General features: G+C 51.6%; 2 protein-coding genes across 2 annotated transcripts in view; both read right to left on the bottom strand.

Moving 5' to 3' along the window:
- Positions 1–7251, bottom strand: part of LOC103347487 (TBC1 domain family member 3D) — a 94233-nt gene extending 86982 nt beyond the window's left edge. Inside the window, exons 1-2 of the mRNA XM_070062359.1 lie at positions 6802–7251; positions 1641–1764 (exon numbers count right to left, since the gene is read on the bottom strand). The gene's annotated coding sequence lies outside the window, so the exon portion shown is untranslated. The remainder of the gene's footprint in view (positions 1–1640; positions 1765–6801) is intronic.
- LOC138846458 (TBC1 domain family member 3D-like) overlaps positions 1–14918 on the bottom strand; it is a 137463-nt gene that overhangs the window by 26159 nt on the left and 96386 nt on the right. The gene's annotated exons all lie outside the window — the stretch shown is intronic.

The following is a 14918-nucleotide window of genomic DNA, read 5'->3' as shown; positions in this document are numbered from 1 at the left end:
CATGCCTCTCTCTGTGAGAAAACCTGCTCCTGGTTTAGAGAACACATTTCCTAGGTACTCTAATAATGATTCAATCTTTTTGTTTTAGATCCTGTTGTATCTAATTTGCTTGTTAGACCTGCAAATTCCAGACTTAGAAAGCCACAAAGTGGGGGAAAAGTCCTCTATTTTAAAAAAGACTTCTCGGGGCTGGCGCTATGGTGCAGCGGGTTAACACCCTGGCCTGAAGTGCTGGCATCCCAGATGGGCGCTGGTTCGAGTCCCAGCTGCTCCACTTCCGATCCAGCTCTCTGCTATGGCCTGGGAAAGCAATAGAAGATGGCCCAAGCCCTTGGGCCCCTGTACCCACGTGGGAGACCAGGAAGAAGCTCCTGGCTCCTGGCTTCGGATCGGCGTAGCTTTGGCCATTGTGGCAAATTGGGGAGTGAAACAACGGAAGGAATACCTTTATCTCTGTCTTTCCCTCTCACTGTCTAACTCTACCTCTCAAATAAATAAAATCTTTAAATCAAATAAAAAAGCCTTCAAACAGATAAAACAAATTCTTAGAAATAAACAGACCCTTGTTCCATCCACCCCTACTACAGTCAAAGTCCTCAAGATAGCTCCCTGGACCCACCACAACACAGACAGGCAGGTGGCCTGAAACTGGAGTGCAGCTCAAATCCAGCAATACTGTACAAGCTGAGCCTCTGACACAGGAGGGTCAGCCCTAAAGAGACCAGCAGGGCCGGTGGCTGCAGAGAAACTCCGGAAGTGGACTGACTTACCCAGGGCCGAAGCTTGAGGGAACAGCTGCCCAATAAAATAAATGCAGCGATCCTTTAGTTTTTGTCTCTTTAGATTGGTTTTAAAATTTTAAGCAACTTTTGTATACAAATAGGTGATGAGGACAAGATCATAAAAACAATTACTGATCAAACGAAAAAGGTCACCCTTGGGGCAGGGGTTGCCCATCCACCTCAGCAGAGGGCCCAACTGGACCCTCAGCACCATGGGCTATGCGCCTTGAGGGGTGGCTGACAGTAATGGAGGCTGTTCATGAGATGCTGCGCAGTGCTGGGGGTGGGATGCCCCCTAGCACCTGTGGGGGCCATAATTAAGAAACGGCTGTTTTCCCCTGAAGTGCTCTAGAAACACAACGCAATTCCAACAGGTTTTACTGGTTGATTTTTGCAGGGAAGGGGTGGTTACAAATCAGCATGCTAATAATGAGATCCTCCTTGGAAAGACAAAGGAATTAGGGGCTGGTGCTGTGGCGCAGCGGGTTAAAGCCACAGCCTGCAGCAATGGCAAACCATATAGGCATCAGTTTGAGTCCTGGCTGCTCCACTTCCGATCCAGCTCTCTGCTATGGCCTGGGAAAGCAGCAGAAGATGGCCCAAGTCCTTGGGGCCCGGCACCTGCGTGGGAGACCTGGAAGAAGCTCCTGGCTTCAGATCAGATAAGCTCTAGGCATTGCAGTCATTTGGGGAGTGAACCAGCAGAGGGAAGACCTCTCTCTCTGGCTCTACCTCTCTCTGTAACTCTCACTTTCAAATAAATAAAAATAAATCTTTGGTTAAATAAAATCAAAGGAATTCGAACAGCCTAAATAATCATGAGAAAGAAGAACACAACTGGAGGGCTCACTATCCGACCTCAAGTCCCAGTCTCAGCTGTGAGACTACAGCCATCAGGCGAGGGTGGCGCTGGAGAAAGCACAGGTGCTGAGCTCCATAGGACACACACACACAAAGGGACACACGCGAACATGGTCAGCTCCTGTTTGATAAAGGCACACAGGAATGCAATGTACACAGTATACTCTTTTCAACAAATGGTCCTGCAGCAATTAGATACCCACATGCAAATAAAACAAAACCTCCATCCATTCCTGACCCCAAACAAAAAAATTAAGTCAGATGGATCACATAGCTAAATGTGAAACTCCTAAAAGAATAGGAGGCAACCTTTGTGGCTAAATTAGACAAAGATAACACTACCAAAAGTGTAATTCATAGAAGCAAAGACTGATAAATTAAAGTCCATCCAAATTAAAACCTTCTGCTCCTTGAAAAACATAAGAGAAAGGAAACTGGGAGGAAGTATTCACACATCATACATCTAACAAAGAACTTTGTAATATATAAAGAACTTTAAGGAGTTCATAATTATTAGAAGAATGTACAAATCTTAACATATACCTCACCAAAGATGGCAAACAAGCTGGTGACAAGGAAATGCAAATTAGTACCACAATGAGATACCATTGCCCACCTACTAGAATGGCTACAATTTGGCATTTTGACTGTTGGGGTGATTTCACGATGCTATGCATTTTTCAAAATACAGAAGTCTACACAAAAAGGAATGAATTTTTCTGTAAATAAATTATACATCAATTAAAAAATAGGGGTGGGCTTTTGTCATAGCAGTGAATCCTCAGGCAGGGTCTGCGTTCCACATGGGAGTGCTTAGGTTTCCGTGCACGTTCTGATGCAGATTCCAGCTTGCTGCTAATCAGTGCACACTCTAGGAGGCCTCTTGACCATGGCTTGAGTGACTGGGTCCCTGTCCTCAGTGTGGGGGACTCAGGTTGAGTTCCCAGCTCCAAGCTTTGGCCTGGCCCCGCCTTGGCTACTGTGGGCATCTGGGGTGTGAACAAAGGGATGGGAGAGCTCTGTCTCTCCTTGTGTCTCTACCTTTCAAATAAATAAGAGTTTGGTGGGTGTCCCAATATTGATACTATTTTCCACACTTTTCTGCATCTCCAATGCATTTTCTAATAAAAAGTTAAAATTTTTAAATTAATCTGAATTTTTAAAAAAGATTTACTTATTTATTTCAAACGCAGAGTTAGAGAGGGAGGGAGGCAGAGAGGGGGGCAGAGAGAGATCTTCCACCCACCAATTCACTCACTCCCCAAATGGTTGCAATGACCAGGGCTGGACCAGGCTGAAGCCAAGAGCTTCATCTGGGTCTCCCACATGGGTGGCAGAGGCCCAAGCACTTGTGTCATCTTCTGTTGCTTTCCCAGGCACATTAGCAGGGAGCTAGATCTTAAGTGGAGCAGACGAGATTTGAACAGGTGCCCATATGGGGTCCTGACATCACAGGTGGTAGCTTACCTTGCTATACCACAATGCTGGCCCCAGCATCAATTTTTTTTTTAAAACATCTTGTCCTCTGACGTGGCATAACTTATGTAGCATTTTTACTAAAAATGTCTAACCTAAATATATTAATATAATTATAATTATTGAGGAATACTTTGCAAAGTGACTGCCCTTAGTCTTCAGAAATTTCAGTATCATCAAAGATAGACCAATGTACTGCCTGCATGAACTCTACAAGGCCATGACAATTAAATGCATGTGTAGTTCTGGGTTCTTTATCAGAAAAAACAAGCTACAGTAGACCTTATGAGGACAAAGGGAGTACAGACTGTGTATCAGGTAACAGAGTTGCACCAACATTAAATTTCTCAAGTGTGATGATTACATTACAGTTCTATAAGAGGAAGTCTTTGTTCCTAGAAAAATCACTTAAGTGCTCTGAGTTCTAGACTCATTCTCAAATGGCTCAACCAAAAAAGAAAAAGTAATTTTTACATACACATATTTCTGAAGTGCAAACGCAGCAAAGCGTTACCAACCAGTTAGTGTGGGTGTAGTACACACAGGTATTCATGATGCTGTTTTGTGTTTGAAAATTTTCCAAAGAGTAATTTAGGAAAGACGTTTACAAATCATTCTTAGGGGTGGGCGTTTGGGGCAGCAGTCAGGTCACGGCTTGGGATACTCAGAGTGCCTGGTTCACATCAAGGCCACACAACCACCAATCCAGCTTCCTGCCAACATGCCTACTGGTCAGGCAGCAGATGATGGCTCAAGCACTGTGGCGCTGTCACCCACGTGGGAGACCAGGACTGAGCTCTAGGCTCCTAGCTTTGGCCTGGCCCAGCCCTGGCTGCTGTGGGCATTCTGGAGTAAACCAGCAGATGGAAGAACTCTGCTGACCTGTCTTCCCAATGAAAATACATAAATAATTTTTTTTATTGTTAAATGTTGAGGCTGCTAGAATTTTTTTTTTTTTAAATGAAATCTGCTCCTAAAACCTGTAAAATGCAAGCCAGGCCCAGTTTTTGCAGACAGCAACACACACAGTTCTAGTTGCCAGTTCCTCCAGGAGCTTCCCAGGGAAGGCCGAGGACTACTGCTTTCTGCCACTCTCCAAGGCCACGTGCCCAGCCATCAGGGTGCTACGGCCTCCCAGATTTCAAACACAGAAGTGTGTGGCCCGGGCTGCTTTCCTCATATATGCTGTGTGTACTTATGTATTTGAAAAGCAGAGTGACAGAGAGAGACGGACAGCAAGAGCAAGGTGGGGGATGGGGAGAGAGCTCTTCCATCTGCTGGTTCACTCCCCAAATGCCCACAACAGCCAAGTCTGGGAGGAGGGAAGGAACTCCACTCTGACCTCCTACACAGGGGCAGGGGTCAAAGTCCTTGGGCCATCATACGCTGCCTTCCCATGTGAGCACACGGGAAGCTGGACCAGAAGCTGAGCGGTCAGATCTGAACAGGCACCCTGAGGTGCGATGCAGACATCACACGCGGCACCTAACCAGCTGGGGCGTGCGAGCCCTCCTCCCATTCCTGGCAGCCAACAGCTCTTCTCTGCCCTCCTTAGCCAGGAGAGGTCTCGGCCCCGCCAGATGTGGCAGAGTCTCCTGCAGGCCGGACTCTTCAGGAACAGCACAGCTGCCCTGCTACAGGGCTCCTGGTGATGCGGCTCTCCAGGTACAGCTCTCGCCTCTGTCTGCGTCACCCAGGGAGGCCGCTGTCTTCTGGGTCGCTGCTTCTCTTCTCTGCCGGGTTCCTGTCTCATGACCACCAAGAACCAGTTTGAGTCCCACCTGTTCCACTTCTGATCCAGCTCCCTGGGAATGTGCCTCGGGGTCCCAGTGCTTGGTCCCCTGCCACCCACATGATAGGCCCGGATGGAGCTCCTGGTTCCTGGCTTCAGACTCTGCCAGATCTGGCTGTTGCGGCCATTTGAGGAATGAACCAGTGGATGGAAGACCTCCCTCTCTGTTGGTCTCTGTCATTCTGTTCTTCAAATAAGTTAATCTTTTTAAAAAGTCGTGGCAAACTCCAGATAAAATTCATCCTTTTGGGCAATTTTAAGTGTACAGTTCAGTAGCATTACGTAGACTGGCACTGTTGTGCAACCATGAGCACCAGCCATCTCCAGAATTCCTCACCTTGCAAAACTGAATCTGCCCTGTACGCACAAACCCAACCTCTGGCAGCTGCCATTCAACTCGCCCACAGAATCATACAGCACGTGGGCCTTTCTGCTTGGCTCACCTCACTTCATATGACATCCTCATGTGTAAGAGGACACCTCAAAACTAAACAATGTGAAAGCTAAATAATTTCCCATCCTACATGCACACCACCCTGAGGGTACCCCATCACCTGTTGATGGGCACAGGGTGGGAGGGGGCACCGTATCCATGGAAATGCCACATCAATCTGGATCAGGACAGCCGGAACCTGGACCTCACTGGGGCACATACTCCTATAAGGGGCAGAAGATTTGCTCCAAGGGTGAGCCAGGTCGCAGTCATAAGTGGAGGCCGGGCAGAGCTGAGGGGGGACATAAGCTGGTTCCAGGGCCCAACACACACACGGGTTCCCAAGCAGGAGGGCACGAGTCCAGCACTTCTTGCCCAAGTCCTGCACCCACGGGCGTGCACGTGGCAGGATGGGTGAGAGCCCTTTCACAGGAAGGAATTGGGACTGACATATTTAGGACTGATGGAGAACATTGACTAGTGCAGAGGAGCCTCCCAGGGAGACCTGAAATCCCTTCAAAGTCTGAGAGCCGAGGCCGACGCCATGGCTCACTTGGTTCATCCTCTGCCTGGGGCGCCAGCGAACCATATGGGCGCCGGGTTCTAGTCCCAGTTGCTCCTCTTCTAGTCTAGCTCTCTGCTGTGGCCCGGGAGGGCAGTGGAGGATGGCCCAAGTGCTTGGGCCCTGCACCCGCATGGGAGACCAGGAGGAAGCACCTGGCTCCTGGTTTCTGATCGGCGCAGCACGCCGGCCGTGGCGGCCATTTGTGGGGGGGGGGGGGGGGTAGTGAACCAACGGAAGGAAGACCTTTCTGTCTGTCTGTCTGTGTCTCTCACTGTCTCTAACTCTGTGAAATAAATAAAACAAATTGAAAAGTCTGAGCCAGGCCTCCTTGCAAGGAGTCAGCGGCTTCGGGGGTGTGTGACGCTCTGGTCGGGTGAACCCACAGAACACAGACACCACCCATCCCCCTCCTTCGCGGCGCCCCTCCCCATCCCACACCCTGGCTCCGGTTTGTAAACTCCCTCCTCCAGCGCCTCCCCTCCGGCTTCCTCGGGAGCCCTCCCGGCACCTCAAGTCTCCAAGGTGGCGGCCCATGCCCGCCCCGGGGACCAGGACACCCGCGTGAGGAGAGGGCGGCGTGGGGGGGGGGCAGGGGGGTCCCGGAAGCCGAGCCCCGAGGGCGGCGGGGGAAGGGCGGGAGCCAGGTCCACGGTTCCCCGCGAGGGCCCTAACCTAGGGCGGACGTGGGCTGGGGTGTGCGGGGCACCGACACACCTGCCAACGTGCCCGAGTCAGGAACGCACACCTAGTGCGAGACAGCTCGCAGCAACCGCCCTCCGGGGTCGTCGGGAACAGCGCACGCGCCCCCTTCTGAAGCGACCCCCACCCGCACTCCAGCCTCCCGCCTGCACCGACCCGGGCCCGACCGTCCCTGCGCGGGCCGCTTGCTCACCTGGAGCACCAGGACCTCGAGCATCTTCGCCGTTCGCCGCGCCTCTGGCCCGCTTGCCCTGGACGACGCGCCCGGCGGCGAGCATGGCGGGCGTGGCGAGCCGCGCGGCCACCGCCGCCGCCCCGGGGGCGGCCCCTGCCGTCGCGCCGGAAGCCTCAGGCCTCTGCGGGGGCCGTGCCCACCAGCTCCGCGGGGACTCCAGCTTCCTGCCCTGGACGCGCCCCCGCCTGCAGGCCGGCCGCCACGCCCCCCAGTGCCGCGCCTCGTCTTCCCACCCGACGCCGCCGCCGCGGGCGCGCTCTGGGCTCCTCGTCGGCTCCACCCCGCGCCCCCGGCCTCTCGTAATGGCGCCCGCCCCCGCGCCGGCCTCCAGGCGTCCAGAAGCCACGTGGGCGCCCAACGGCCCCGGACAACGGCCGGCCTTGCGCAGCGCCGCCGTGCGGCGGGGAGGGGCGTGGGGTCCCGCGGTCCTGGGCCGCGGCTCGCTTCCTGGGCCGCGGGGCGCCCGGGGGCTTGGGGACCTGGGCTGGCCTCCCCGCCGGGAGCGCGCGGGGCCTGCTGGGCTGTCCACCCCCAGCGTCCAGCGGGCCGCGCTCCCCAGGTCTCTGTGCGGGGCTTGCTTGTCTTAGCGGAAGTGTGCACGACCCCGTCCTCTGAGTGGGCCGGGGTCTGCAGCTCCTGTGACTGAAGCAGCCACCAGAGTTCTCACTTGGAAGGCTCTGTCCCCGCACCCAGAAGAAGCTCCTGGCTTCTGATTGGCCCAGCTCTGGCCATCTGCGGAGTGAACCAGCTGATGGAAGACCTTTCTCTCTGTCTTTCCCTCTCTCTCTAACTAGCACTCAAATAAATAAATAATATTTTTTTAAAAAATGAAAGAAACCTCGACACCCCCCCCCAGGAAGCTTTTACAGCTGAATTCCTTAGTATTTCAATGGGGGGTGGGGGTGGGCGCAAGGTTTCTTAAGCTCTATGTGGAAATAACAAAATAGTGGAAGACCAGATTAGAGAGAGCATGGGAATTGTTAGGTTCTGTACTGGGAGAGCAAGATGTTCAGGTAAGCCTCCAGTTTTAAAAAAATAAGCTCGGCTCTCTCGGTAACTGACTTTCAAGTAAACCTTTAAAAAAAATAAAAATTCAAGGAAAAAAAAAAAGCTTGATTCTACAGGGCCCACAGGTGTGTGGTGTGCGCCTGCGAGTTAGGCAGGAAGCTGCTGATGGGGAGCGTGGTGTTCACCTGGTGCTGGGGGGGGGGGCGAGGAAGCAGGCTACATACCTGGCAGGCCAGCACACCTGTCGACAGGTGAGACGTGGAAGGTCCCGAGCCTGAAAGGAGGTGGAGAACACGGGCAGGCGATGTGCCAGCGCGGTGGCTGGAGCCCCTGCGTGGGGTGTCCGTCTGCACTTGGGTTCAGTTTCCTGCGATGTGCATGAGAAGCAGCAGGGGAAGGCCCAGGTGCTTGGGTTCCTGCCACCCACGTGGGAGATGCAGCTGTATTTCCTGCTTTCAGCCCAACTCGGCCCTGCTACTGAGGGCACTTGGGGAATGAACCAGTGGATGAAAGATCTCTCTCTCCCTCCCTGCCTCCCTCCCTCCCTCCTTCCTGCTCTCTCTCTCTCTCTCATTTTGCATTTCAAATATATAAAATTTTTTTAATGAAGAATGCAAAGGACAACCTTTGTCTTTTTTTCTTTGATTAACTCATGCTGCAAAAGGTGATCCTGAAACATTGTCACAAACCTGCTTCCAGAAAGTGGAACTATTTGTACATCACAGTGGCCTTACCAAGCCCAGGATCTTTGGCTCACTTGCAGATAGAAATTGACAAGGGGCCAATATGCAACCCAGAAGGGTTTATGGGGCGCTCATGCTCCAACACACGGACAGCACAGCAGGGTGAGCTTCCATCAACTTGCTGTCCTATGGGAGCCGAACAGGTGCTTTCATGGGGGTGGGAAGGCGTGCCTGTTCCCCCAGTGCACACGGCACTTCAATCTGGCTCAAACCCCTGGGCACAGGACACCATGTTGCACCCAGCTAGGTGATCTGCACAGGCACCGCTGATTTGGCTTTCACTGTTTTTGCACACGACACACCACAGCAATGGTGCTTGATACCATCACCCCGGAAAGTTCACATGAGGCCATTTTGGGCATGCTTGAACGTTCAGGAGTCCCTACCAGGGCAGCAGGGGTCACTGCCGGTTAGGATCTGACACTCCTCGCTCCTGATTGGTTTGGAGCTAGAAATGGACACGTGTCCAGTTGTGAGGAGCTTGATATTTTTCTAAATGAGTCCTGTTTCTCTCCTGTTGCACTGGGATGGATACTCAAAATGAGGCTGCAGCCACCCAGTCTCTTAAGACTGCAGAGTTTCAGAATCTGTACCTGTAACCTGCTCCCCCCTCCCCCAACTCTGATGCTAATGGGAAGATTTTTTGTTTTTTAAAAGACCTTGCACCATTGTTTTGGACATTTGGTGCAGCAGTGAAGACACAGCTTGGTATGCTGGTAGCCCCTATCAGAGTGCCTGGATCTGAGTCCTGGCTCCACTTTGAATTCCAGCTTCCTGCTCGCCTACACCCTGGGAGGAAGTAAGTGATAGCCCAAATATTTGGATCCCTGTCACCCACACAGGAGACCCAAATTGAGTTTGGGGCTCCTGGCTTCAGCCTGGCCCAGCCCTGGCTGTTGCAGACATTTGGGGAATGGATCAGTGGCCAGGAGATCTCTGTCTCTCTGCCTTTCAAATAAACAAATGTAAATAAAAATTCTAAAACTTTACAACATAAAAAGGTAGAAAGAGAACAAGGTTGTGGAAAAAAGGAAGACTTAGTATGGTGCTGCCATATCGTCCCCATTGGGTGTCTGGGCCACTTTGGAGCAGAGCAGCTGGGGTTCAGGCTCTGTGGTCTGTAGGAACCCCAGAAGAGCCCAGGGAAGAGTTGGCCACGTTAAGTGGAAAAAGAAAGCAATGACTGATTACAATGACTTTGCATTTTGGGTCTGGATTTGCCACTCCTTTCCTGATGCGAAGACACCTAAAGCTTAAGAAAAACATTGGGGGCAGGCCCTTGGTGCAGTGGTAAAGCCGCTGCAGCCAGGTCCTATATAAGAATACCTGAGTTCAGGCCGGCATCCTGGCTCACTAGGCTATTCCTCCGCCTTGCAGTGCTGGCACACCGGGTTCTAGTCCCTGTCGGGGCACCGGATTCTGTCCCGGTTGCCCCTCTGCCAGGCCAGCTCTCTGCTGTGGCCAGGGAGTGCAGTGGAGGATGGCCCAGGTGCTTGGGCCCTGCACCCCATGGGAGACCAGGACAATTACCTGGCTCCTGCCATCGGATCAGCGTGGTACGCCAGCCGCAGCAGTCACTGGAGGGTGAACCAACGGCAAAGGAAGATCTCTCTCTCTCTCTCTCTCTCTCTCTCTCTCTCTCTCTCTCTCTCTCTCTCCACTCTGCCTGTCAAAAAAAAAATTTTACTCTGAGATTCTTATAATAAATTTAACCCATTTTTTGTGGTTGTGGTTGGTGTGTTCTAATTTCAGTCACTCTCTTCTAAGGTTTTGGCTTACGTTTCATGGCTACTTTCAGTGCTCTCCCTTTTGCATGAGGAGTTACACTCTTGTTTCTGACTGATTTGTAACATCACACGCTGTCTTTAATTCTACCAGCTACTCTTGCACTGAAAAGCACTTGAACAGATATTTCTCTATTATCTCAGGTATTTACTCTGTCCTCTCATGTTTTTTCCTATTCTTTCTAGCACTACCCCTATATGTGAGAATATAGTCTGGAATAATTGAACAAAAACCACGTTATTTTTATCTTTAAAAGGTTGTTTTTAACAAAACAGGTTAAATTTTAATTTTTAACATTTGCAATGTCTTGTTTAAAAAAGATTTATTTATTTATTTGAGAGTCGGAGTTACACAGAGAAGAAGCAGAGGCAGGGAGAGAGAGGTCTTCCATCTGCTGGTTCGCTCCCCAGTTGGCCGCAACAGCCAGAGCTGTGCCAATCTGAAGCCAGGAGCCAAGAGCTTCTTACCAGTCTCCTGTCGCTGCCCCTCTTTGTGGAGGAACGACACAGGACCCTGCGCTGTTCTTTTGTCTGCTCGGCCCTCCCCGGGTTTGCTGCTGGTTCTTCCCGGGTTGGCTACCGTCCCTTCCACCTCTGTGGAAGGGCAGTTCCCCCTGCCACCTTCCCCACTTCCGCGGGGGAGCGGCACACCGCCGGCCGGCTCTCTCGGGGGCTGCACAGGTGTTCCTTCAGATAGATGTTCCTGGTGCATGTTGTCTCTCTCCTCCTTCATAGTCCTTTTCCGCCAATCCCAACTCTGCTACCCACACGCCGAGTACGCTGCTCTCCTCCAATCAGGAGCAGGTCCTACAGTTTATTGGTTGAACTGGAGGCAGCTGCGTAGAAGCTGTTTCTCCCTTCTCAGCGCCATATTGTGGGAGAGCAGATGCATAGAATAAGTCTTAATTCCAGTAACAGTCTAGTCCGAGTTGCTCCCCACAGTCTCCCATGCGGTGCAGTTTCTCAAGGGCTTGGGCCATCTTCTGCTTTCCCAGGCCACAGCAGAGGTGCTGGTTCCAGTCCCGGCTGCTCCACTGCCAATCCAGCTCTCTGCATGTTTCCATGTGGGAAACCCAGAGGAAGCTCCTATCTCCTGGCTTCGGATTGGAATAGCTCACTCTGTTGCGGCCAGTTGGGGAGTAAACCAGCAGATGGAAGACCTCTCTCTCTTTCTCTCTCTCTCTCTCCTTATCTTTCTATATAACTCTTTCAAATAAATAAATAAATCTTTAAAAAAAAAAAAAGAGAGGAGCTGGATTGGAACCAGTGCCCGTATGGGAGGCCGGCACTGCAGGCAGCGGGTTTACTCAATACGCCACAGTGCCAGCCCCTACAGTGTCTTTATCTAGAGCAATTATCCAGGCTGGCACCGCGGCTCACCAGGCTAATCCTCCACCTAGCGGTGCCGGCACACCGGGTTCTAGTCCCGGTTGGGGCACCGGATTCTGTCCCAGTTGCCCCTCTTCCAGGCCAGCTCTCTGCTGTGGCCCGGGAGTGCAGTGGAGGATGGCCCAAGTGCTTGGGCCCTGCACCCCACGGGAGACCAGGAGAAGCACCTGGCTCCTGCCATCGGATCAGCGTGGTGCGCCAGCCGCAGTGGCCATTGGAGAGTGAACCAACGGCAAAGGAAGACCTTTATCTCTCTCTCTCTCTTTCTCTCTCACTCTCACTGTCCACTCTGCCTGTCAAAGAAAAAAAAAAGAGTAATTTTGCAGACTCTCTCTCTCTCTCTCTTTCTCTTTCTATCTCTGCCTCTCTGTAACTACGCCTTTCAAATAAATAAATAAATAAATAAATATTTAAAAAGGAAAACAAAAAAACCAATATGTGATAGTCACAGAAAGAATTCTCTGGATCATGGGCTCTGAAGATTCTCCTGCTCAAAATACTATAGATGAAAAAACAAACAAAAAAGAAATACTATAGGCTTCTAAAAATTAATCAGAATCAAATATTTTGAATGAGCAGTGCATGGTAGAAGTCCTGATAATAAGTGTCAAAGTCAATTAATTATAGGAAGTAAGTCTGGATAATTACTCTATTTTTTTTCTTTGACAGGCAGAGTGGACAGTGAGAGAGAGAGAGAGAGAGGTCTTCCATCCACTGATTCACTCCCCAGATGGCCGCAACAGGCAGAGCTGAGCCGATCTGAAGCAAGGAACCAGGAGCTTCTTCTGTGCCTTCCACACGGGTGCAGGGGCCCAAGGACTTGGGCCATCTTCTACTGCTTTCCCAGGCCATAGCAGAGAGCTAGATCATAAGAGGAGCAGCTGGGACTAGAACCGGTGCCCATATGGGACACCGGTCCCTAAGGCCAGGGCGTTAACCCACTGGGCCACTGCGCTGGCCCCAATAATTCCTTTTTAAACACAGTAAGCTGGGGCTGGTGCTGTGGCTCTGGCGTAGTGAGTTAAAGCCTCCTCCTGCAGTGCTGGCATCCCATATGGGAGCCAGCTTGAGTCCCAGCTGCTCCACTTCCCATCCAGCGCTCTGCTATGGCCTGGGAAGGCAGTAGAAGATAGCCCAAGTCCTTGGGCCCCTGCACCTGCGTGGGAGACCAGGAAGAAGCTCTGGCTCCTGGCTTCGGATCGGCACACCTGTGGCTATGGGGGCCAGTTGAGGAGTGAACCAGCAGATCGAAGACCTCTGTCTCTCTTTCTCTCTCTGCCTCTCCTCTCTGTGTGTAATTCTGACTTTCAAATAAATAAACGAATCTTAAAAAAAAAAAAAAACAGTAAGCTTATTTCAGTGCAAAAATTTCGAAAGTCACATGACTTTTTCATAAAATGCAGCTTCCACTACGTTTTTGAAGGTCTTTTGTGAATGTGTAGATATTGCCTCACATTAATTTTTTTTAAAAAAAGACTTATTTTATTTATTTGAAAGACAGAGTTAGAGAGATAGAGAAAGAGAGAGAGAGAAATGTCTTCCATCTGCTGATTCACTCCCCAAATGACCAAAATGGCCGGAGCTGTGCTGATTAGAAGCCAGAAGCCAAGAGCTTCTTCTGGGTCCCCCACGCAGGTGCAGAGGCCCAAGGACTTGGGCCATCTTCTACTGCTTTCCCAGGCCATGGCAGGGAGCTGGATTGGAAGCAGAACAGCCAGACTTGGCCAGCATCCATATGGGATGCCAACACCACAGGCCTGGGCTTTAAACCCACTGAGCCACAAGCCAGCCCCTCACATTTTTAAAAGTGCAGGTTTTACATGTCACAATATGTCAAAATTAGGGTCCATGTTGTGGCTTAATGGGTAAAGCTGCTGCCTGCTGTGCCGGTATCCCATGTGGGCTCCAGTTCCAGTCCCGGCTGCTCCACTTCCCATCCAGCTCTCTGCTAATGGCCTGGGAAAGCAGTGGAAGATGACCCAAGTGCTTGGGCCCCTGCACCCAAATGGGAGACCCAGAGGAGGCCCAGCTGCCATTGCAGCCATTTGGGGAGTGAACCAACGGACTGAAATTCTTGCTCTCTCTCTCTCTCGCTCGCTCTCTCTCTCTCTGCCTCTCTGTGACTCTGCCTTCCAAGTGAATTCAAGATTAAGCACTTTTGTTTTGTTTTGGCTGGAGGCACTCTATCACCAACAATGACAGAATACGGTTTGCTGGGCATCAGAGCAGAAAAGACACACAATTATTTCGAGCCCAGGGAGAACCCTGTGCCAAACAGGATTCACATCCGGCAACTGCTTTTGGCAAAGAAGCACCCAGAGCTGAGTGCCAGCTGCCCGTTGTCCACCTGTCCTCGGGGCTGGGAGCTTTCTCAGCCTGTCCTGGGTTTTCTGACCTTGCCACTCTAGGGGAGGCCTGGCCAGGGATGACCCAATGTCCCCTACACTGTGCTCTCTTTGGAGTTTGGACTAGGGTTGAGGAGTTTGGAAAGAAAACCAAAGAAATCAGGTCCCTTCTTGTCACCTGGCATCCAGGTGCATGACAGCTGTGGCTGACCACGGGTTATCACCAGAGGACTGTCCACATCTGTCAGGGAGGGGCAGTAGCTCCCCCTGCTGGAGCGGAGTCAGCCATTGACTACTTAGGGTCTCTCTCAGGAGTATTTGTCTCTTCTCCATCCGTCTGCTTATGCAGTCATCTGTTTGTATCAGGATGCACTCACATGTGGGGTTTTATTCATGGTTATAACCTGATATTAAGTTACTCGTCTTGCTGCTCACCGGGTTCCAGATAAGAGCACAAGCAGCTGTCTCGGGCTCGCTTCTGCTAGCGTTTCCATGGACACCCTCGTCTTGTTGGAGCCAACACACTGTGCTCCTGCATCGGAGGCTGGGGGAGCTCTCTGGAGGGTCTAGGCAGAGCAGCACCGCCCCTTGGTGACCCGGCGTGTGGGCCTGTAGGGCTGCAGCCTCAGGGGCTGGAAGGGCTCGGGACAACTCAGTCTGGGGAGATGCCTCTCTCCCGATACCACCTGCTGGTGCTGATGGAGGCACAGGGCCCTTTAAACCGCCCAGGGGGTTCAAAGCTCAAGTTCAGAAAAAAAACTCCATTGCTGTGCTTACGCTGGTTTGCAGGTCATACTTGCTGCTTG

This window comes from Oryctolagus cuniculus, chromosome 18 (genome assembly GCF_964237555.1).
Source record: "Oryctolagus cuniculus chromosome 18, mOryCun1.1, whole genome shotgun sequence".
Classification (NCBI taxonomy): Eukaryota; Metazoa; Chordata; class Mammalia; order Lagomorpha; family Leporidae; genus Oryctolagus; species Oryctolagus cuniculus.
The sequence above is the reverse complement of the archived record's forward strand: the minus strand, read 5'-3'. Positions and strand labels throughout refer to the sequence as shown.